This window comes from Tetrao urogallus (assembly GCF_951394365.1).
Source record: "Tetrao urogallus genome assembly, chromosome: 11".
Taxonomy (NCBI): domain Eukaryota; kingdom Metazoa; phylum Chordata; class Aves; order Galliformes; family Phasianidae; genus Tetrao; species Tetrao urogallus.
Genome location: NC_136824.1, coordinates 12,415,039 through 12,440,470, shown reverse-complemented (window position 1 = coordinate 12,440,470; position 25,432 = coordinate 12,415,039).

Sequence of the window (25,432 nt, the reverse complement as noted above, 5' to 3'; positions counted from 1 at the left end):
TATCCAATTATTTGGCTAGTACTGCTGACATTGCTTCATCTGACAGCTAATCAGACACTTCTAGGAATCTATTACTAATTCATCTGGTGTTGATTAAGGTTAAGCTATTATACCCAGTAGTTATTGAAAACCAATCTTTTGTAAGTGAAGAAGGAAGGCTTTTTGTAATTTAAAACTATTTCAGGGTGAGGTGTTCTGAGTACTGCAGTGCTGCAGATAGAAATTGTTGCTTATTCCAACAGCAGTGATAGCCTTTTGGTGTCTTATCTCATTGTTTACTAAAAACAGAGAGTGCTGTATAATATCTTGGATATATCATTTAAAATCCCCCCCCATCTGTGAGTGCACTGAAACAGTCTTGTTCTCCATCTGTCCCTTATTTCTGTCAGATGGTTGGTTCAGTGAAACGTATGGTTGTTTTTTTTTCTTTCAAAGTGTGTCAAACAGTGAATGCAGCTAAAGGAAGTATATTTAAACATACCACTGTTATTTTTTAATACATTATATTACTATTTTTAGCACTAGCGACTCTGAGACAAAACCCAAATATAAACTGAGTTGTTTTTTTAATGGGGGGAGGACCTTTTCTGTGTACTTTTTTTATTAAAAAAAGTATATATCCTATAAAAATACATTGACTCATGGTCTGTTTATATGTTTAACTGAGCGCTTTGAACCTAGAGTTGCTGCAGTGATACTGGGGATTTCAGCTGATTGCCATAGAACATCCCTGTTTTTCTAAAGCAAAGTAAGAAAAGAAAAAACAACTCAGTTTTAAGTCATAATCTTTTTTTTTTTTTTTTTTTTTTTCTTAAGCATATTTTCTCTGTAGAAAACTGGTCTCTATACATAAAGGGATCTTGATGAAATACTCTTACCCCGAAGTTTACAGGTTTTTCTAGGTAACTTTTATGCATGAGGATTTATATGTCATTCTAGCCTCTCTTGTTGTCCTGTGTCTTTATCTGTAAATGTATTTCCCCTGAAATATGGGAAGGCTGGTTACTAGAGGCTCCTGTAACGTTAATGTCATGTGTTTATGTAAATCCTTTGGATGAGATTAGAAACAAGGATTCTAGTTTTATCTGACATTACTGATTTTTAGTGCGCAGTTCTAATTCTCAGTAGAATAACTGAGAAGGTAATGTTTTCCTCATTCCTCTTTGTGACATTTTATAGGTACTATGTTCTCTCCAATCTTCCTTTTCCCCCTTTGGAAATGTATTTCCTATGTCAGATATCTACAGATAGTCAGGATCTCGTTTATTTCTCAGTGCAATCTTACTTATTGATGAGCTCCATAATAAAATAAGATACTCAACAATAATTAATGCTTGAGGAATGGGGCTAGGTTATGCTGGATAATGAGGCAAAAACGGAAATATATTCATTGATTGCTTTTTATGGACCACTCTTAGTCTTCAGATTATTGTGGAGAAATTTAAATTTTGAAGTCCAATTCATGAAGGTATGAAGTGTGGAAAGGTGTTGGATTGTTAGACTCAGTCTGTAAGCATTTGACTATAATTCTTGGTGTAATTTTTGAGTTAATGTATCTTTTTGAAATACTATTTTTATGCTTTTAAATTTTCAGATTAGCAAAGTCTATTAGATATACTTAATTTCCTTTCTCTTTTCCACTTGGGCTCAAATATTTTGATTGTTTTTTTGATAGGAGCTGCTGTTATTAGCACAGTGCTCCAGCCTGATGCTCTCATTCTGCAGGGAGAATAATTTTTCTCAGCGTAGCCAGCGTCATTCCTCAGCTGTGTTTCTGCCTCTGTGGTTGCATGTTTTCCACCTGCTTTGTCCTCATTTGACATAGCTTGGTAGATGACGATCTTCAATGGATGCCTGCTGTGACTTTAGCTCCGATACTGGCTGGTGATCTTGCTATAAATATTATTTCTCTCATTTATTATGAGCTTGTCAAAAGAGAGGAGTTCTAGTTTTGTTCATTTGGAATTTTAACCTGAACATTAAGGGCTTAGAAACATAAAATGCTGCTTCTGAAAATACCTTTTCAGAACTTGATGCAGAATTTGCAGGATTGCCCTTTTTTTCCACTAATTGCTGGCACTTCTGTGTTACGGATGACTGTTCAGTGAGGTTGTTGTTTTTCTTTTTTGAAATTGCAGGAAGCCTAGCACAACAAAGCTTCAAACTTACTGACCTGTAGGTGTCGTCTCTTGTAAATGGTAGGTGTCAGCAGATGGTACAACTACATGCAGTCTTTCGAGTAGTGTTTTTTTTCTTAGCTTACGAACATATGTTCAGTCTTGGGAAGACGTGCTGTGTTGCTGTCAGCTTTGGTTATGCAAGTCTCAGTATAATGGCAGGTCTTTTGGAGAGGGCGTATGAGAGCAGTGGAACTAACTCTGTCCTTGCTTCTGATTAGATTAAATTCTCGAGGCAGAGCTGCTCCTTGAGAACTTCCTGCTGCTACTGAGCATGTTATTGAAGAGACTGCCTCTAGGCTATCTGATCTTTTCTCTTCCAAATTTGAACAAAGGTTCTGCAGAAATAGAACAAATTACGTTAAAGATATACCTAGATTTGATGTCATTGGTTTTTTTTTTTCTTCCCATTAGAAGCTAATGTGAAAGGCCCCAGACGTATGCCATCATACGGAAGGGTAGCATCAGGATGGATGCTGCTGTGGGGGGAAAAGGGAAATGGAACAAAGTATTTCTTACTTCTGCATACGCTTGTGGATGGTATTTCATTCAAATGATGTGTTTGACAAATTTCATGGAGCTTATTTTTTTTTTTTGGTAAATAGAGAAAATGAAGAAAGATAAGCAGCTGTACAGATGTATTTTCTGGAGAGCTAACTTTTTTGTGTTTATAGAATGGCTTAGCAATACAGGCAAATAGAACTTCTTGGTTAAGATGTGTAGATATTAGGGAAGAAGTGTGTCACAAGTTCTCTCACTTTGAAAAATGTGCTGATTAAAACTATGCTTACAAACAAAAGGCATTCTGGGAGTGGGTCAGGAAATCAGCCTTGGGAAGAAATGAAGGTAGCGCATGTTCCTGAGACAAAAGAGTAAAGCATGTATATTTCTCTTCTTACTCATTTTGTGTTGTGTAATGATGGTTTCTGATTTTTACCCTACACGTTGCTGCTGTTTCAGCCTTATGCCCTCTCCTTCTCTGTGGTAATATGGTACATCAGCTGAGGTTTAAAATTACTGTCTGGAACACGAACTCGCAGGCTGAAAGTCGCAGATGGAGTGTGACTGTTTAAGTTTACCTAGCTCCTGAGGCTAAAGTCTGAAGCTTGCAGAAGAGTAAAGCTCAGGAAGGGAAGCTCGGTGTGGGTAATGGGTACCTGGGGAGTTGAGATGAATGTTCACAAGTGCTGCGAGGACAAAATCCAAAAAGGAACGAATTGTAATTCAAAACTGTGAAGCAAGGAAACAAAACAAAACCATCAGAACAAAAACCACAAACAACTGATTCATCTATTATGCTGAAAGCAAAATAAAAGCTGTCTTTTTCAGCTTTTTAGATAGGGACACTGGTCCCTATCAGCACTACAATCCTCTTTTCTTTGATAATGGGTTCTAGGGAGTCTCAGAACAGGCAGTCATCAGTAGTAAATTTGTCATGTTCAGATGAAGGGATTTTGCTGAAACTGGTAGTGATGATTGCTTCTTAGAGGTGCTTTGGATTTATACTTTTCTAAATTGAAGTCTTGGAAGCCCCATTCAGATTGGTGATTTAATTGTAAATTCTTCTTTCTGAGTTCTTCAGAAGCATTAAATCCCTTGTCTGCCTGCTCGATTGTACATTTAGGAATGTTTCAGATTCTGAGAAGCAGTTATCTTAAGAGGGTGCTAAATGTTCACAGATTTTGAATAAATTGCATGAAAACTTGTTCAGCCAACCATTTATTCTGTGCAACATTATGTAATATTGTCAAGAAATGCAAGATGGAAATACAGTTTCATTACTACCACAATATTTCTTGGTGTTTTTTTTTTGTTTTTTTTTTTTTTTGTTGTTTTTGTTTTTTTTAAAAAAAAAAAACAGATGGGAAGTGAGAGATCTGGCAGTGATTCAGTTCAGTTGTGGGGCATTCTACCTCCTGCCCCCTCCCTGAGGCTTGTTTTAATTTTGAAGGGATATTTAATTGTTGTCACCTTTTGAATTACTTCAGTCCTCCCCTCTACTCAGCTATAAGTAATCTGTGATTACTGAATTCACTCTGTGAATACCTGATGGTTGATTAAATAGGATTCTGTACTCAGGAAGAATTATGTTTACTTCAGAAGGCTTTGTGTCTAAGCAGGCCCTGCAGGATATCATAGTGTCATCATCTAATAGGTGCTTCTTCCCTGGGGAACCTCATAACCAGATTTTCATACCAGTGAATGGTAAATGCAGTGTGCTTCTGCCAGAGTTTTTTGTAAAATGTTGCCCATATTGAATAGTTAGAAACTGACATTGTATTTGGTCCTCTGTGATCTGGAGGCTGCGTAGCATTTAAATGTCAACCAAATTAGCATGTAATCTCCCCAACCCAACTGCGAAGGGCTGTACTAGTGTAATGTAGAATATTTGATTCATAGCAAGTCCCTCACAAGTGTTTGATCGGTGTTGTATGTTTTAATCGCAGCTCTGGCTCTGCTGAGTTTGTCTTTACCATCTTTTCTGCATCCCCTGACTCTAGTGCAGAAAATAAAGGTGAAATTATTTCTTTTTTAGCTCACTTTCTTTAGCTGTTCATTATGGCAGAAAAGAGCTTGTTGGTTCATCCTGTTATTCAGTTCAAGTGTACGGATAATTAATTTTGCTGGTTTACATAAAGTTAGGTGTACAGCAACAGCTAAATCTGTTTCTGTTGAGTTGCTACACAGAGCATTGCAAGGGTGTTCTTGAGAGGATATTGGAAAATTACAAAGCAATTCTGAGAGGATAAAAGAAAGTGAGAAAGTATGGATGTAGATTGATCAGGTTCTCAAACATCATTAGTGGAAATAGTGTATAAATATTCATGAAAGATACAGGTGCCACCAGAAATCTCAGGAACCACTTGTATGATGTTATATATACTGATACAAATCCTACGTGAAGAAAGATGAAATAAAGTGGTTAAACAAAGTATTTTTAACTTTATTTGATGGCTTTGGATCAGATGAAAAAATGGACGAGTTGTACTGCTTCTGGTGTATGTTTTCAGGGTATATACTATCACAAAACAGACTAATATATTATAAATAAGACTTTAAATATAAAACAACTTATTTATATCAATATACTTGAATGCTCCAAAACTTATTTTTGTAATGGTCAGTCAGCATGCACGCTTATCAGCTGCATAGTGAAGACAAATGGCACGTGAAGTATTGTGCTGTGATTCTGCACAAGTAAGACTTTATGGTAGCTAAGGCTTTGCTTTGCAGTCTGTAGAAAGCCATGTACTATGAGTCTGATTAATCATGCAAAATAAGATTAAAAGAAGAGACAGGGGGGACAAGGAGCAGTGGGGGAGAGAAGGTGCTGTGTATTCAGGTTTCTTCCAAGCTGGTAACTGACCTGGTGCTGCAAATCTCATTCTCTGTGGACAGACTTCAAGGCTGAATGAATATGAAATGACAGTGAAATTCTCAAACTGTGGTGAACCTAATTAAGAATTGGTTCTATTACTGTGATTTCAAGAATGCCTAAGATAATCTATTATGGCAGGTGTTTGCCAGGATTGGTTAGATCATAAATCAAATGATGAGAATGCCAAGTAGAAGGACAGTCCTGAACTCTTGATCCTTTGACTTCCACGTGAGGTCTGATTATATAGAAAATTAATTGATTACATCTTTGATTAAAGACTCCTGCATCCAAACAAATCTAGTGTTTGTTTTGGCAGATAAGTGTATGGCTTTGGGATGTTACTACTACAAGTGTATGTTTTTCTTTATTTTTTAAATTGAAAAACACTATAAAAATTTCTGCGTAAGTTTCCATTGTCCTTGACATCTAAAAAGTGTTGTAGTGCACAATATCGAAAGGCACAAGATTGCTGCCCTTGCTGTATTTCTCATATTTTAAGAAGCAGGTTAGAATCACAAATTTCAAAACCTCGCAAGTGTGTAGTTTGTTTTGTTTGTTTTTTCTTTTTTTTTTCCCCCCTCCAGGACACTGTGATAACACATTGCAGAAGGAGGAATTCTTAAGTGTGTGTGTGTTATCACAGCACATAGGGAGTGTAGAGGATAAAGATTTGTCACAGCAATAAGCAACAAGTTGTTGTCTGTTCAATAAATGTCTGGAGCTGCTTTTGTCAGGTATGAAGTAGTGAGTACTGTGTCAGGAATGAAGGGGAACCACTTGAGATGGTATGAGTATGTGACTTCTATTCATGTTCTGACTTTCTTTGAACATCAGGACAATAGCATTCCTTGTCATTATCATTCTTTGTAGTGTAACACCATACAGCAGCATCGATAACTAAAACATACGTTCTGTATATTATCCACTTAAATTCCAGAAATTTACTTGCATGTGCAGAGATTCTGTGTTGTGATACACAGCAGTGTTTCTGGGTGGTTTTTTTGTGGGTGTAATTTCCCACAAATAGGGTCTGGTTAAGGGGTGAAAATTAAATTAATTATCTCATCTTCACTTTAAGGTGGTAGTTTGAACCTAGAAGCATTGTAAAGCATTCAGATCTGCTCTGTAGTGATGTGGTAATGAACAGACAAGGACTGAAAGGGCTCACAATGTGTGAGTGACTTATTGGAAGGAGTACACCCACACTTTATCTTCTTATTCATGCAGTTTCTACCGATTAGGAATTCCTAAATCGTTGGCAGTGAAGGATTTGTAATGTGAAACTGTGGTCTCAAAGTGCACTTTGATCTCAGAGCTGAAATTCAGTGTTTTTTCTAATGGGAAGATTCAACTTAAGAGAGGTTGTATCTGAAGTACTAAGGCAGGTCAAACAACTAAGGTGATGATGACAAGTAGTAAGAGTGATGATTAGATGAATGTCAAACAATAGAAGTAAAAGAAGGGGCTTACTGCACTTCCAAATTCATTCTGTTCTGCCACTTGTCTCACTTAGTCATAGGAGAGCATATTCATGGCCTGTTAAGAACATGATAGGAGAGATTCAAGGAGAGCTAACTTGAGAATGTCTTAGCGTGAATTCAGTAAGATAAAAGGCATTTGTTTCAAGTCCTTCTTAGGTTCTTTCATCTTCCTGTGGTTTAATTACTGAACTCAGGTTTCTGTTACCTTTATAACTGTCATTATTGTAGGCGGAATGTGACATTTGCTTCTGGCACTATTTAGACCACAGCATGAATTCACCCAGCTTGCAGGATGCTCAGCAGTACTGTTAATGCTCTTTTTGGCTCTACCTACTTATTGTTTCCTGGTGAGTGCCTTGGTTTTCCAGGGTCACAGTGGGGGTGAAACTGAGTAATGTTGGGAGATCGAACAAGGAAGCAACAGTTCTCAGATCTCTTGAAAAGGTGTTGTACATGAGTTACATTTTTAGTATAGGAAGTGTTCAAAATGAAATAGACAGGAAATATCACTGCCAGATATGCCAATAGGCAGCTGCTAAAGTTAGAAAGCCAGCTTTATGACAGTGATGTGACTGTATGTTTTTGCTTTTCTCTCTTACACAGTTACCCTTAGCTGTGTGAAATGCAAAGTCTAAGAATTCAGTAAATATTCTCTTATGCTTATTGGTACTGATGCTAGATTTCTGAAGTGGGAAGAATCGGGCTGTATTAAGCGCTGGATGCTTAGAAGTGGTTTAGTGGCGTGTCAGCATTCTAGCAGAGAGCAGTTTGTGATGACAGGGATCATAATCTCATTTCAGTGAGTGAGCAAATGGAAGAGTTGTGTTTTTCCTGTGCCCCAGAAGTCAGAGCAAGACACCAACCCACCTGAAATCCACATTTCTCTATAAATAGCTGCCCTTCTCTCTAAGGGCTACAATGTGCAGAGCTTTAGTGCTAAAAGCATTAAGAAGTACTACCAAGTCAGTTTCTATTGCATTTTTCTAACTGAATGCTATTCACTACATCTTCTTCAGTCAGGAAATACAAAGGAGAAAGGGAAAGGTGTTGGTCTTTGTATTTTTATCTTAGATGTTTCATTTTTTTTTCCTGTCTTCTACTGACTGAAAAAGCACCTTTGTGTTTTACAGAAATAACTTGCTCTAATCCCAGAGATTTTTAGTTTTTGAGAATTCTTGAGAACATTTCTTGAGAAATGTTGATTTGGGAAAATGTATTTCTTGGAGTGGAGATCTTAAAGACAAAAGAAAAAAAAAAGCTGAATCTCTTTTCAAGAGACTTTTTAAAATTTCCTGTTATGTTTTACTAGCAACTGGTATAGCCCTGTATATTTAAAAAAATAAAAAATAAAAAAAATCCTAGCTGTATGGTCTTTTCTCTAACAAGATGGGTGGAGGCTAACATCCAGTCAGTCTTCACTGAGCAAGTGCTGAGAACGCCTAGTAGCTGAGTGCAGGGGCTTCTCTGTGCTCCTTGGAGATTTGGTATATGGATTCAGAGCAACCTCTCAGTGGTGTACAAATGTCTGCCAGCTCATCAGGTGATAGTTTTTTTTTCCACAGCTGAACTTGGTTGTGTCTTGTGAACTTCATACACAGACATTTAGTTTGTGTTTGTTAAAGGGTAAAAATAATGCTTTGATTCTGAGTATTTTTGCATTTTTTCGTGCATGCGTTCCTCTGGAATGTGTTCTAAAGAGCATGAGTTCAGAATGTAACTCCGTAATGTCATCTCATATACGACTTGTATGAGTTGGAAATGCAAAATTTACCTACTGATCCCAAAGTCAGGAGAGGTGAAACTGTGTAAGCAGTGGTGAATGATTATGAATGAGTTTTCTGCTGTACGCAGTCTTGCTCAGCACTGCTAAGCTCTGTAGATTCCAACTGTTAGCAGAAGGATGGTAAGCATAATTACTTAAGAGACTGATAGTCTGTATTGACTCATTTATTGCTTTTAAGTGTCTGTTAAGAGCTTTTGTGCATCTGAGCCAGAACCAAAAGCTCTTGTGAAAACATGGGAACGTTGTGTTGTTGCGATTAAAAGAAACTGATGCATGACTTAATGACAGCTCATTTAATAGGAAGAAATACTGAACTAAGAGCTAATGTAACTAATTCACCATAGGCTCTGCAAGCACTGCTGCTATCACAGGAAAGGAGCAGGAATGCCTGGCTGGGTACGGTTTTTATGGGCAGAAGCAAAAAATGAAGTTGTGAAGCTGTGCTTAACTAGCAGTAACTTTGTGTAAGAAAGTTCATTAGAGACCAGGTGGAGGAGGAAGGGTGACAGTGTAATACCTTCTAAAATGCTGCAATAGATTTTGTATTTTCTTTTATCTAGTAAAGAAGAAGACACAAGATCTAGCTAATAAATAATTCAGTATATTTGGAAATGAGGCATCTTTAGAATTCCTTCTGCATAGTATCCTTGATAGCAAGCTTCAAATTGAGCTTAGTTTCTTGTCATCTTTCTCAAGTGCTTGGGTTGACCTTTGCTTAAAATATTTCTCTTCCAATATTTATTTCTCCTTCACATTTAGGAAATGTATACATGAACTCTACGTTACCAACACATACCTTTTAAAATGTTAGTTAGGAGTTAAAATCATAGGAAGGCTTGAGTTGGTAGAAACCTCAAGGATCATTAAGCTCCAACCACCCTGCTACAGGGTGAGTTGCCAGCCTCTACATCAAGTACTAGATTAGATTGCTCAGGGCCCCATCTACTTTATGTAAAGATTTTTTCAAGTTGTACGTTAAATACATTTTACTAGAAGAACCTAAATACTCAAACAGTAGTTGTGCCAGTCTTACAAATGCAGAAGTCTTTGTAAATTTAAGGGAAGTTTAAGTTCAAATAAAATTCTTCTCAAAAACATCTTTTGCTTTTATCACTCCATGCTAGCTACTGGAACAACCTTGATAGCACTTAAGTGGTAGCCTTTGCTCCTTTCTCATACATATGTATTGTGCTATCCTGGGACCATCTGATAGGAATTAATTACTTCACTGATGATTGAAGAAATCTTATATCTAATCTAAGCCATTTTCTGTGAAGTTTAATTCATAACATAAAAACAGTTCCTGGCTAATAACTTTAAAAATTGTATATTTTTATTTAGAATGTCTTCTGTTGAATCCTGTGTCCATCTCTGTTATCTTTTAATCACTGAGCAAATCCAAGATTAAGAATAAAAATTGTCTTTTATTAATTAATTAATAAAAATTGACTGAGCTAAAGGATGGTGTAAGATATGCATATGTTGGGTGGTTTCATCAGGAATGATGAAATTGGTTTGGGAAAAATTGAGGCTAATGAGATTTCAAGTCCTAATTTTACACTTTCAATGCAGGCACAGATTTATTTAATAAAAAAGCTGTGTGACTGTGAGCAGCTTGTAGTTCACAGTGGTATTTCCAAATGACCCTTGATTCTCTGCCTCTTTACATTTCTGAATAGTTTTAGGAACATCACGATTAATAGTTTACATATAGTGCAGCCAGTTGCCAGTAAATCAAAAACCTCTACTTCTTGAGATCCTAATTAGTTATTCAAAATAATACTGTAGAATTGTGAGGAATGAAGCCTGCAGGTAAATTACCTAATTGGTACATACGAAGCCTGGCTCTGTTCCCTGTTCTGGCATGGACGTATCATATGACCTTAGACAGCTGTCTCTGCTTTGTTTTCCCTTTTCCCAGTGTGCTGTATCTGTTCTGATAATCTGTTTGCAGCAAGAAGTATCTGCTTCTGACTGTATTTTTTTGAGATAATAATTGGAATTTAAAAAGAACATCTGTGCCAGATATACTATAAAACAGTCTAATAAAATACAAATGTAAGCAGGTAACTTTTTCCTACTTTTTCTTAGAGGAAGATTCTTTACATAGTTTTTTGTAACTTAATTGTAAATTCAATATAATCATAGAACAGACAGTATGTTAAGTCTGAATTAAAAGCTTGCCAGCTTTGAATTTTAAATTTGTATCTCAGTTTGCCCTCCTAGATTCATGAATTAATAGCTCCTTAAATGTGGAGAGTACTCAGTCTTCTGGGATATTTGGATTTTTGCTTTGGACTTGCCTTTTTGATAACTACTGTTAGTAAACATAGAGACATTAGGATTTCAGATGCAATAATATCTGAAAAGGGTCTGAACATCCTGTTTTGTGATGTTCCTTTTTTGTGGACTTCATTAGTTCTGGGAACAACTCTCACTTCTTGAGGTGTAATGAGATCTTATTTTGAAATAATTAGGCACTTGTGTAATCTTGTTATTCACAGATTAACAGAAAGTTATTAACTGGCTAAGTGTCTTGCAGAACTGTTGATTGCTTCAGTGCATTTAACACCTTTTAGTTCCTAGCAACAGCTGCGTTTTTTAGCTGGGAAAAGGTAAGAAATTACTGAGGAACCCCTTTTGGAAAAAAACAAAAACAAACTCTCTGAGTTGAGAGAAATTCAAATAATTTCAAATGATGCGACGTATTTTTCAGATAAATAAATACGTAGCATTTCTGAAAGCATAAAAGATGCCTACTATTTTAATGGTGAAAACTTGAGAACTCCTGTTAATACCTTACTGAAGGATACTGACAATGAGCAAATGAATTCATATATAAATCAAGTCAACAGAAAAATTAATATGAAGGAGAAATGATTTATATGGATTTAAACCCACAGGGCACTGTAATGGGCACAAGTGACAGAATGCTGGTGTTGTTTCTTCTTCTGAGTCCTCATATGATCAGATCTCAGGCAGTTTTACTAGTAGTTAGCAAAGATTTATGAACCGTTGGCTGTGGGTGTACGATTTCCAAGCCCTAGATTCTAAATGAAGCTTAGTAGTTTTCAGTTGGCAAAGATGATTCTGGCTACAAGTGGCAGCTGTGGAAGTTACTGAATTATAAGTGACTTTAAGGTTTGACTTTGCTAACTTACCTGCTTAATTTGCCTGGATTGTTTGTTTATTTATAGCTCTTGAAAATCTTTTTTTCTTTTCTTTTTTTTTTTTTTTAAGCAAGTATGGGATACATAGGCAAATAGCACTTGGAAACACTTTCAGCAAGTGACTTTAAGCTGTGAATTAATAATTCTTCTGCCTGTGCATATTGATATCCTTCAGCACAGTGAAAATAGATTACCTTTTCACACTGATATCTCCAGAAATTTTAGAGAGTTGGATTCTTCATGTGCCTTTTTTTCCCCTCCATTTACTACCTACAATTACCAGAGGGCCAGCTGAGCTGAAAAGTCTGTTGAAATCTTCCTTCTCGGTCTAATAAAATCAGTGAGACACTTTGAAGCACCCAGAATCACAGGCAGGGATGTGCCCCATGTTGTGCCTTGGGAAAAACGCAAAGTGCAACAGGGAGCAAATCTGGCTGCCTGAACAGCAATTCTCATTCTGTCACTGGCCCTCTGTAGTTTAAACAAATCATTGAATCCTGCTTTCTCAGTTCTCTGTGTGTGAGTAACTATGATGAGAATCATTCCTCAGAGGCTTGCGATGGAGTAGATCAGCAGCACAAGATGAATACCGAGGGGCTGTTCTTCCAATGCTGACTTGTCAGCTTTGGCTGATTGCCCACTCAGAAATCCATTCTTAAATACCACCAAGAAACAGGCAGTCTCTTTTTTTTTTTTTTTTTTTTTTTTTTTTTTTTTAATTCCTGTTTCTAGAGCAATGCATGCATTTGTAGTGGAGACTACAAGTGAATTAATGTGCATGTGGGACTGTGTGTAATCTTGTTCTCTGAAGACGTGCTTTTATGCAAGCATACCTGCGCATTGTGCTTGGCACGTCTATTTCTGTAGGGAGAACTGTACATGTGGAATTCCATGTCCTTTAAAAACTCCTATTGTTTTCAGTGGTTTATGAATCAGGCCTAAGGAAGAAAAAGACATGGTAAATTCTGAAATCTGATGCCTTTCAAAGGAGAAAATTTAATTTGCTGCAGATGGATCACCTTTTTTGGGCTTCATAACAAAGCTGCTGGATAGCAATGTAATATTGTTTTTTAAAAAAATCTGATGCTTCAGAATTAAAAACAAAGAAACAGGTTTTTTTGTTTTTTTTTTGCAAACTATAATAGAATTTGATGTTATTTAAATAAATTAACACTGAAATGTGATATCAGAATTATTTAAAACAATCTGATATAAGCTGGCAGCCAAAGGTCATTCTAACCCCTTGAGTTTTTTGGATTCTAATTTTTCATCCTCTATCTTTAGCACCAATTTGTCCTTAACGACAGAATCTTACAGAGTTTATTCCACTATAATTCAGTTCACAAATCTCATTGAGAATGCTTTCTTTTTGTAAGTCACATTTGTTAATGAAATTATGTTCTTGACAAATACAGTTAATTTTATCAAGCTTTTTGGTATGTTCTTTTGTTTTAATGGTCCTCTACATCTGCTTTACTAGGCTTTTGAAAAATAGTTGCTCAATTCCAGCTTTGGTCCAAGGTCAATTTTGCTGCTGAACCTTTTTTGGTGGTTACCTGATTGTGACTGCTCCATGAATACTACTGTAGTAGCATGGGTTTAATCATAAACTGCTGAAGTTATAACACTAGAGGAAAAAATTGTGCTCTCACTTTGTCTTTATAATTTAAATTTGGTTTGATAAGTGGACTGCTGTGCCACAATGATTCCTTCTCAAGCCTTAGGGCTGCTGCAAACCTCTGCTGTGCAATTGGCCTCACCAGCTGGACTATTTTCTTTGCATTAATAATGAAAGAAGAATAACACAAACCGAGCCTTCTTCAAGCTTGCTTGGAAACGAGGGAGTGACCCTTTGCATTCCCAGGTTAGGAAGCTGCATAAGCCCAAAACTGCAATAGTGCTGGTGCAGCAGTTTAATAATCTTAACAGATAGCGCATTTGTTTCGCTCTTAACTGTGGCAGAACTGAGTCCAACCCACGTTAGTAGATCAGTGTTTAATTTGTGTGCAGTGTGTCTTGGTTTTTTGATGTTATGGTATTGGCTGACTGTGATTTTTAAGTAGTGTAAAATGCATTGCAGAGTGTGGCATTTGTTATTCCTGATTTCAATAGTTTTCTAAATTTCAATCAGTGCTCAGATAACAAACCTTCTGGGAGCATGAGCTGTGGGCTGGAAGAGTAGGAAAAGCCAGTTGTTCCACTGTTGAGTGTTAACAAAAGGATTACTGAAAGTATATTTGGTACTTGATTTATATCTAATCAATTTTGTTCCTGTCATGGAATCTCCAAGTGCATCTAGAGCTTCACCCCTCCTGCTAGATCTCCTTCACAATCTGCTCTGAAGAGTTGTGGGGTTTTGTTGTTATGGTCACCTTGGCACAGATATCTGCTAATTATTCTCTGCCAGTCAGTTGTCTAAATAATTTACATTGTAACAATCTCAAAGGACTCTCCAGCTGACAGGTCTGATTTAGAGAAGTGCAGTCTGTGTTGCACAAAAAAAAAAAAAAAGGCCTTTCTCTTTCAATTTTGCCCTTTCTTCTCTGTTTTGTGGCAATATATCTTGTTTGAGGTATCCCCTTTTTCAGTGCTACTTTATTTGATACTGTCATCTAGATGCAAACTGTTCCTTGAAATATCAATTACCTTGCCAAGCTTTTCTCCTCTAGTGGTAAGTTTTATTTCCTGATATGCTTGCTCGCTTGTCTTCTGCATAGACAGATGTGCTCTGGCTGTTCCAGTTAATTGTGTTTGCTGGTAAAAACATTATCTGAAGCAGTGGATTTTAGACCACTTCTGTTTCAATAAGCTAAGTGTAACTATTACGTTCATCCAAATAGGAATCTTTTGGTTGGAGCTAGCCTAAATGGCTAATAACAAAGGTTTAACCACTTCTCACAGATTTAGGTAGTTAGTCTTAAATAATAAAACCTATCAAAATAGCAAGCTGCATATAAGCACTTTGTAAATAGAGAAGAGATTTGATATTTACAATAAATGTTGTATGTAAGCTTTGTTTACTTTGTGTGTGACAGTGAAGGATATAGATTCAGAATAATACTCTTCACTGTTTCCAACTAGCAAAAAATGCAGTAAGCCAATAGTAAATGTAAGCAGTGTTACGGGTTTCTTTTTTTTCTGCTGTGCAGTGTCTCCCTGATCAGAAATGAAATCCTCTGCATTAGAGAGATGTGCTGTAATTATATGGGCTATTGAACATTATAGAGCACAGTTGTTGATAGGAGTTAAGTTCACGTCTGCTGTTGACTTCAGTGGCTCCTGCAATGTTTTGTTTCTAATGTCAAGCTGTGTAAGGAAGAATGAGAGCCTTAATTCAGTTTCCTAGCAGTCAGGGTACAGGGAAAGCTTAGTCTGATGTGAGCTTCTTCTCACAAATTACATAGGGAAAGATGATGCCATTTAAAATGCGTATTGATTTAATATTGCCACCTAGGTGCAAATTAGCATGTTGATACATTGATGCATCATTAGATGAAAATTGCTGTTGTTTCTCAAGCTCCTCAGGAGAACATTCTACCTAGTTAATGGTATTGTCTCTTGCCTGTGCATTAGTCAGGGAAATGATTTCTCAGAATCCTTAGTTTGAATTTTTTTTTTTTTCCAGACTGGGAAAATATTTATCTTGTAACAAACAAAGGATAGTGAAGTACAGAGCCCATGTATTCAGGCTTCACTTGGTACAAGAGGAGTGGGGAGACCCAGATCAAAATCTACCACTAATGAAGTGGCAGTCAACAGAAGGAAACTTAAACTAGAGTAGAACAAGACAAAAATAGAGAGCTCTACCTGTCTTTATCTGTTGTATCAGTGTCACACCTATTGTATTCTGGTTCTGCTTTCAGTTAAGGAATACGGTCTAAGGCTGGATGGCACATCAGCCCGACTCTATATCTATCCCTCTTTTCCTGCTTTTCTTTCTTCTGAATCTCTCTCCCTATTGCTGGGAGAAAATGCAGTGAAGGCTACCAGGTAAAAAGATACCTAAGTGGGTGATTGGATTATGGAGGTGATCATATTTTGCTCTACCATCTCTGTAAAATATCCTCTTATGCCATTTTGCCTATATTGCTCATCTCTCTTGCTGAAGCTCTTCACTCTTCCTCAGAAACCAATTGGTCTTCCAAGGTTTGTCCTTCTACCCCACTGCTGATGATCACAGTTACATATTCAAACTATCTGTACTATGTCATTTCAATTGCAAAAGCAAGGCAAACTGATGGCTTGCATTTGTTTCTCTCTTTCAAATCTTAAAATAGTGGTCACAGGGAATTACAAAACAGTGCAAGCTATTGTATTTATTCAGCTTACATGTATATTACAGCTGATGTGTGGCTGTTGTGTATGAATTGTATGGTTTTATGGACAAAGCCCTGCCATCTACTTAAAAGCTAAAATCAAGCTAGCAGGCATGGTGTAGCTACAGTGACTTCTTTACTCAGAAGAAACATAAGAGATTGTTATCTAGGGGAAGGGAGCTTATTCAGTGCGCAGTAATTTTCCATTAGTGTTGTACTATTCAGTGTGTATTTTGGCAATTCCTTTTTTTTTGTGTGCTGCTAGTCAGTCACTGACATTTGTTTTCATACTGCTGTAACCTCAGGCCTAAGGCTTAACTCACATTGCAGTCAACTGTCATCACTCAGCAACAAAAAAAACTTCTGCTTAAATGGGTAACCATTGTTGAATAAAATGTGTGGGGCCTCCTAATCATCAGAAGAATGAAAGATAGAGCTGCTTCATTGACCATCAGAGGAATTGCCAAGAACAAGAGCACTGTTAGCAAGCTCCAGTAAGTGAAGTGCAAGTGAAGACATTTCTGATTTCTGCCTGAGACTGTTCGGTTGCAATTCTGATAAAGTCGGTTGCACTCACCAGTGTATGTTTTATACACTGTGTCCAGTCAAACAAGAGCATGTACACAGCTTACCGAGCAAAGCTGTAAGTGGTTTCTATGGCCAGTAGTTCTCTCTGGATTGCTCTCTTTCCCTGTAAAACTGAAGACCACTTAAAAGAGTATTTTTTGGGGGTCCCAAGTTAATGTAGCATCATTGAAGTTTCTCTTAGTCCTCATGCAAATCTTTACAGTCCATTTAGTGTATGGCATATGTCACCTTCAGGATTTTGAGTCGTTCTTGCATGGAGTCTGGAAAGTAAGGCCCAGCATGGCTGTCTTGAGCAGTCTTTTACAGCCAGGGCTTAATACTTACGGTTAATGTGAATTGAGAGCTCTGTGATCTGGCGTACAGCATGCTGTTTGCAGGCAGTGTTGTACTGTATCAAGGAATAAGGTGAACTGAATTTGTTACCATCAATAGAAAACATGCTTTCCTATTGTCTGAGCAGATTTTTTTTTCTTGTTGACAACTTCAGAGCTTCAAATCTTTATTTGTAGTATCCAACACTATTCTCTGTCTGTTATGTTGTTGAATTAAATCATGAACCTTATGCATTAACATTCCTAAGTTTGGGAGAGTAGTTGATCTTCAAAGCTGCCCTTCAAATCAGTTGAAAACCATAAGGTGTTTCAGAGCAGTTTGTGTAAATGAGCTTTGAGCTATAGAATCATTTTGGGAAGATCCTTTTGTTCGTCATCTTCTTGACTGAGGTTTGTCCTCAAATTAGATTTTGTAGGAATTTATAGATGAATCTCTTAGAAATTAACTTATACTCTATGTGCACAGGTATATTCTGCAAGTACATGTTCTAATGTTTCTATGTATCAACTGATACCTTCAGCAACATCTTTTTGTTGTATTCCAGTTCTGCTCGTTGGTCGCAATCTGAAGTTGATTGTTACTTCTGAAGTAACTTAGGATTTTTTTTCCTGTGAAGTCATTTTCTTGAATTTTTGGTAGTGCAACTCCATAATGTGTACGCATTACCAAAAGGTGCACATAGATGATATGAAAATGCTATTGAAATAAGCAGGTCTAAACAACTGAATGGTGTTCACAGAATACTTTCCAAGACATGCCCAGCTGTGTCTGTAAATAATACTGAATCCATTTATGTTAATTATGTCTGTCAGTTGAATTTAAATTAATACAATAACTTAACGTTTGTCACATTTGTTCAGCTGTTTTATTTAGTTTTCAAGGGATTTGCATGATATGGGTATTTTAATTTAGACTAATGAAGTAACAGTAAATTATCCCTTTGTCTTCAGTGTTTGCCTACAGATTTGATTTCTGCAGTTACTGCATGAGAATATTGATGAAAACCAGTAAAATAGATTAAGAGAAGTGAAACCATGAAAATATTTGTTTTATTATTTATTTTTTAAGTTTTTCAATTGATGTTGTTGATAATCTCTTGGATTTTTTTTCTCATTTTATATTAGTGTGGAAAATTAGTGGGCCAACTAAATGCTGGGAAACTGCGTGGTCCAGAACTTCTTGCTGATACTGACTCCAAAAGTTGAAGTTGGGTTTCTCTTGCTCAGGAAAAAATACTTCTTTTCTTTTTAGGTATGGTAGATTGCCATCTCCCCAGATTTGCCATTTTAGATGTCAAGATCTAGTCTCCTGTCACGCACATCTGATATTTTTTTTTTTTTTTTTTCTTCTCAATTTGAAAGGGAGGTGAGAACTTTAATCATGTCTCTTTCTTTTGATGCTGTAACTTTCTGGCTGACTATGCCATGTAAATAAGCATCCACAGGACAAAGGGCATACAGAAAGGATGAAATGTCTCTACAAAAAAGTGTTATCTCTTTTCACTGTAAAATAGTAGATGTGCCATTTTGTAGCTGTTTCTGGACAGCTGTGAGTTATTCGGGAGTTTTAAACCAAAATAATAATTATATCCTAGTGTTAACTGTAATGATTAAATGTACAAGTGTTCTCATTTTATTATAGCATGTTTTAGTAATCAAGGATCTTTATGCTAAGATCCAGTAAAGATTATGTAATTATCAATATTAAAAAACAAAGATGCTAATTTTGAGGCCCACTCCAATTCAAGTTAATTGCAGTGCCATGGAATCTACTATTCATAAGACCTATTTGCATTTTTTTCGCAGCTACAACCGAGCTATTTGTCTTAGTCTACCCTCTTAACTACGCTTGTTGTGAAACCTGAAGGTACATCTATCTGCTTCTGCAGTTCTCTGTGGTAACAGCTTGTTTTTGTTGTCTCAGTGTTAGGGATGGGTAGGACTGGGTGCTCTCTGAAGTTCTCTCCCAACTTATTTTGTGATTCTAAAATATGCATTCGGTACCTTTGTCCCTTCTGTGTAAATCTTAGCTAGTAATACAAGAAGTCTTGACAAGACAACATCTTTTATTCTAAAAAATGTCTATACCTCAAAAGAGAAGTTTATCTTTCCTCTGAATGTTTTTGATTTGGTGTATCTTCTTTTTTGCTGAAATTCAGAGTCCCATTCAACAAGTAACCTTCTGCCCACAAACTGGAAAAGCAGATCCAGGATGGTAGAAGTAACTTGAGCTAAATGGCTCAACTCAAATGAAGTGCTGAAAGAACAGATTTTTGTACTCAAAATCTTCTGTTTGGCTGTTGATCAGCTGTGCTGTTTGCTGGAGAGGTTACAGTCAACTGCAATTAAAAATTTTGGAATTGTTTCGCTGCTGGAAGTATAAGTGTAGAAGTTTAGTATTAGAATGAATGTAGTAGATAATGTAGAAATTCAGATAGCAGCATATGATTTTTGGGAAGTTTTTGCTTCCGTATTATCAAAACTAAATCTGTTCACTGTCACTCCTAGTTACTGGGGAGCAGTGATGGACAATAAAAGATACCCAGCTCCTAAGGAAGGGAAATGAATTCAGTGAATTTGCACCCTGTAACAGCAACGTCCTGGCTTTACAGAGAAAATGCAAATAGAACTTGCCAGAACAGACTAGTTCAATTAAGTATATCAAATCCAACCAATGTGCGTGGCACAATATGTGAGGAAATGGGTTTATAGCATGATTTTTATATTGGCTTTTCTAGATATGGCTGACTGACTTCATGGATGGATTCACTAGCTTCCTGAATAAAGACTAACTTCCCTATTGCATAAAAAAAGCTGATTGTGAATGGACTGTGTGTAATGAAGAATGGAGTTCACTACTTTTGGCAGTGAAGTTCTGTAGGGAAAGTTGTGATTGCTGCTATTATGCAGGAAGGTGGTGAGTGCATTGTGTCCAACTGTTTGGCTAAATTCAGTTCTTAGGGTAGTTTAGGCCTTTTGGTGTATTTAAAAAATACAGAAGAACCACCATTTGATAGGGTGGATTAGAATGCAAATCAAGTCTCTTTTGACAGTGACATTTAGTGCTTGCCAAGAGTGTGAAAGCAATTTAGAAGATAATGCCTTGTTTGTACCTTGGAGAGCACTTGCAACTGTGTGGGTTAGCAGAGCTCTGAGGGATGGCATTTGTTTCTGTAGAGCTGTTCCCACTGTCTGCACCTTAATGAACTGTGTGAATGGTCGGGCCATGGCTGAGGTTGCTGTCCTGGATATGCTTATTTCCAGGTTGAGGACAGGTATGGTGCATAAGCTCATGAGTAGAAAGTGCGTTTATCAGAAACTGCATGTGAAATGTGGTTCTAGGACAGTAGAATATTGTGAGTTGGGAAGGACCATGAGGAACGCTGAGTCCAACTCCTGGATCCACACAGGACCACCAAAACAAGAAACGATCATTTGTTGTACAATTCCAGATGAGATTTCAAGATAAAATGGTGTGATACTGAAATTCTACATTAAACAAACAACAATTAAATTGCTGACAGGTGTCCTCTTGTAGGCCAGACCAAAATGGGAGAATTACAGTTTACAGAATGAGAGAAATACTTTCTGAATTTTTCATAAGGGATCTCCTGATTGGATACTGTTCAAGGGTGCAAATACTTTTTTTTTTTTTTTTTTTTTTTTTTTTTTTTTTTACAATCATTTACAGTCTAGTCTTAGGGGAATCTTCAGTGATGGAACATACAAGACCTGAAAGGAAATTAAAATCTTTCATTGCCAATACATCTAGACAGAGTAAAGAGCACAATCAAAACCTAGATAACAACCAGTAGGGAGGAAATAATGTGAAAAATAGTTTCATAGTTCAGTGCTTAGACTTTGATAATCCAACAACTATGTTTTTATTATTCTGATGCTAATAACTCTCCCATAGAGATACAGCATATGAAGAGCCATGCATGTGAAGTTCTATCTGGTAGATGTTTCCCTTCGTACGTTCAGTTTCCTGGGTATAGAGTCCCACGTGAAAGGCCAAATGCTATAGTTCAAATGCTGTCATCTTAACACGGGTACTTTTGAAAAATGGCATTAGACAGATCCTGCTTGATGTTTATCTATGTGGAGTTTTAGGGCCTGTGTAATATTTCATAGGAGTTGGAGGTTGAAGGTGGTGCTGTAGCCTGTGCTTCTTGCTAAATAAAATTGTTTTAAATCTGCTGCTTTAAGTTTAAGAATGTTTCCTTTACTGAATATTTATGTATTTAATTGAAGTGCTACTAATTTTTTTTTATTTTTTTTTGTCAGATATTAACAGTGAAGCTCACTGAGGAAAATTTAATGCAGTTCCTTATAATTGGCTAATATGTTTCCATCTCATAAAACTAAATTTAAAGAAGTCTCTTTTAAGCTGTGGTGAACTGAGTTATCATGCTGTTTCTATGCTGGTTAATTTGAAGTTTTGTCATAGCTCAGGCTTCTCTAAATGTATTTGTTTTTCTAGGTGCATGTCAGATAGTTTCCATGTAGTAAAAGAATGGGATAGAAAACAGAATAGAAAACCTGTTCTTAAATCAATTTTGCCGTTTTCCTCTTTCATTCTTTTTAATTCCCAATGTGTGTAAGTTGCTTTCTATAGTAACAAACACAAATGGAGCTCCAACTTGAGTTTTGATTACATCAGTTCAACTGTCACTGAGAGGTGAAATGGAAATAAATAGCTGTCACTGCACTCACGTTAGTTCATTAGAATTCAGAAAATGTTCTTGTAAATAAAAATTCAGGGATTAGAAAAGTTATATATTTTTAAGTAAAAAGATAACATAATTTCTTATAAAATAGCACTAGAGACTTTTCCACATCAATGGACTTTCACAACTTAGAATGTTTGAATTTACCTAGTTGTGTTACACCATTGCATTTATTTGCGTTTCCATTTGTAACTGTCCTGTGATATGTTACAATATTCTTTTCATCTTTCAGAAGAGTAGATGCAGGAAGTAAATAATAATATGTTAAAAATAGTGCAATATTAGCGCCTAGTTTTTAAAGCTGTTAGTTATAAGGGTTTATTTTGCCAGGTTGTCTGATTGCTTCTGGTGTGTGCAGCTGAGACCAGACTATTTATCACTGTGGACAGCGACTGACTTCCTTGACAAGTTCGGTTGCTATTTCTGTATTGGTGTGTATGAGTGCTAAGTGGATGCTGAATATATTGCAGACCAAAATGCATGCTGTTTTATAGTAGAATAAACAACAGAAATGTGCTAAGTGCTTAATGCAAAAATGAAACACAAGTCACGTTCCCTAGCCTTATCATTTTTAAATAATGGAACCAGACATTATTTACTGTGTAATAATTTTTCATGTTATCTACAGTCATAGAATTCTGGAATGGCTTAGGTTGGAAAGGACCTGAAAGCCCAACTAGTTCCAGCTACCTGGTGGAACTGCTCACAGCCCCAACCCCATCCTTGCCTTGAGCACCTCTAGGGATCAGGCATCCACAGCTTCTCTGGGCAGCCTCTCATCACTCTCTGAGTAAAAGATTTCTTCTTAACTTCTAACCTAAATCTCCTTTGTTTTAGTTTTAAAGCTATTCCTTCTTGTATCCCTCTTTTTATAAGCTCCCTTCAGGTACTGGAAGACTGAACCAAGGCCTCCCTGGAGCCTTCTCTTCTCTGAGTTAAACAAGCCCAACTCCCTCAGCCTTTCTCCATAGGAGAAGTGCTCCAGCCCTCTAATTGTCCCTGTAGCCCTCCTCTGGACCCATTCCAACAGCTCTACATCCTCATGCTGTGGGCCCTGAGCCTTGGTGCAGTACTCCAGATGGGGCCTCACAAGGGCAGAGTAGAGGGCGACAATCACCTCCCTCACCCTGCTAGCCAGTTCTGTTTTGGTGCAGTCTAGGGTGCAGGTGACTTTCAGGGCTGCAGTTGCACACTGCTGGAGCCCTGGAGAGCAGGGCTGCTCTCAAAGATTTCTTTTCCCAGTCTGTATTCATACTTGGGATTGTCTTGTTGATCCTCATTCTATTCATGTGGGCTCACTTTTCAAACCTGTCCAGGTTGCTCCGGATGGCATCCCTTCCTTCTACTCTGTCAACTATACAACTCAGCTTGGTGTCATCAGCAAACTTTCTGAAGGTACACTCAATCTCACAGTCTGTCATTGATAAAGGTGTTAAAGAATATTGATCCCAAGACTGGTACCTGGAAGACATCACTTCTGTCTGCTGTCTAATTGGGCATAGGGCTGTTGAGCACAACTGCAATTGGACTGTGGCCATCCGACCAACTCTTTATCCACAGAATAATCCAGCCTTTAAATCCATATTTCTCTGAGATAAGGATGTGGTGTGGGACCATGTCAAAGCCCTTGCACAAATCCAGGTGAATGGCATCTTACTTTGTTTGCTCCATTATAGAAAGCCACCCAGTTGGTCAGGCATGATCTGCTACTGGGGAAGCTGTGGCTGTCTTAGATTCCCTCCACATCTTGTATGTGCCTTAACATGTTATCCAGGAGGATCTGCTCTGTGATCATAGGATGATTTAGTTTGGAAGGTATGTTTAAAATTTGGTAGTTTCTACAATAATTTTGCCCAGAGAAGTGGTGGAGTCCCCAACAGTGGATGTATTTTAGGGATATGTAGATGTGGCAGTAAGGAATGTGATTTAGTTGTGGACTTGGCAGTGTTAGGTGATGATTAGATGACTTAGATGATCTTGAAGGTCTTTTCCAACCTAGATCTTTCTTTGATTCTATAATGTTCGTTCTTATGCTGCAGGAATAACCTCATCCCTTGAGAACTCCCCCCTCTCCCTCCCTTTTTTTTTTTTTTTTTTTTTTTTGAGACCAAATCTGCTGATGATTTCTTGCATTAATTCTTAACTGTTAATAGATCGTGTATTTTAAGTATCGTCCACTGTAGAAGCTTTGATCTGTACTGTGCAGAGATACAGCTGAGGAGTGGTGTGACTTGCACACACAGGTGGCTATTGCTGTGGAGGAGGTATTATGCGGACTCAAGATCTTTAATTTTGTTCGTTACTGATGCCTACCTATGGATGTTGCTTTCAAGTAACGCACAAAACGCACCTGAAATATTAGGTTCTTGAATTTGTTTCAAATTTTTGAGAGTTTTGCAAGTACTTGCGATTACATGAAACCTATTTTTAGTAGGTATTATTGAGGTAGCATTCTTAGAAACATTTTGGGAATCATTTAATGCCTAAAATTATGAACTGCTTTTTGTAAAACTATCATTTCTCTTCATATAGAGAAATGCCTTTTTAAAGTGATGAGGAAAAAATATACTCATCAAAATCTGTCGTACAAATTCTGCAATACATAGCGATCAGTGCTGATAAACTTAACCTGTCTTTTCTAAAGGTGTAAATATATTTCTGGGAAATCTAATTCTTAGCTTTCAGGAGGATGTAGGGTTAAAAAAAATGTTAAATTGCTCTTTCATGCTAATATGTCACGGAAGCATATCCTGGCAAGAATTTTTGTTTTACCTATGTGAAGTCACATACTGTGTTTTAAAAGACTGGAATCAAGTCTGTACTAGCTCTATATCCTTCATTCAATTTATTTATTTTTATTCTGAGCTGAAAACTCCAACTTGGGTTGGAAACTTGTAGCTAGCAATAATGACGTGCATATAATGTTCAGTCATAATACACATAGTATACTGCAGAATGCTGTGTGTTGCATTATTACAGAATGTTATGTCCATGTACATTAACAAAATGTGTGCATCACTGATCATGAATTTCTGTGACCTTGACATGCATCTTACACTTAGAAAAGAGCCAAATGCTAAGCACTAGACATTGTTCTGTGATGTGCTGTATTGTAACCTGTCCGCTGGCTTCACTGGTATTTAAATCTATAGGAACACAAACAGTATCAAATAATATGACTAGAAGCGGTTGCTTCATACTTTATTTTACAATTTATCACTAAATATATTTACAGGACACACAGTTTGATTAGTGCAATACATAGTAATGTTGCATAAGTACAAACTGTTGAACTTCTCTTTTTTTTTTTTTTTTTAAAAAAAAAAAAAAAAACACAAGAAAAAAACACCCAAAACCCAACATAAAACCCTGAACCAAAACAAACAAAAAGAAAAGCCAAAGCTAAAAAGTCTCCAAAACAAAAGAAATAAAGCACTTAACTGAAGTTACAGCTAAGTATGTAAAGCAATGTTAGT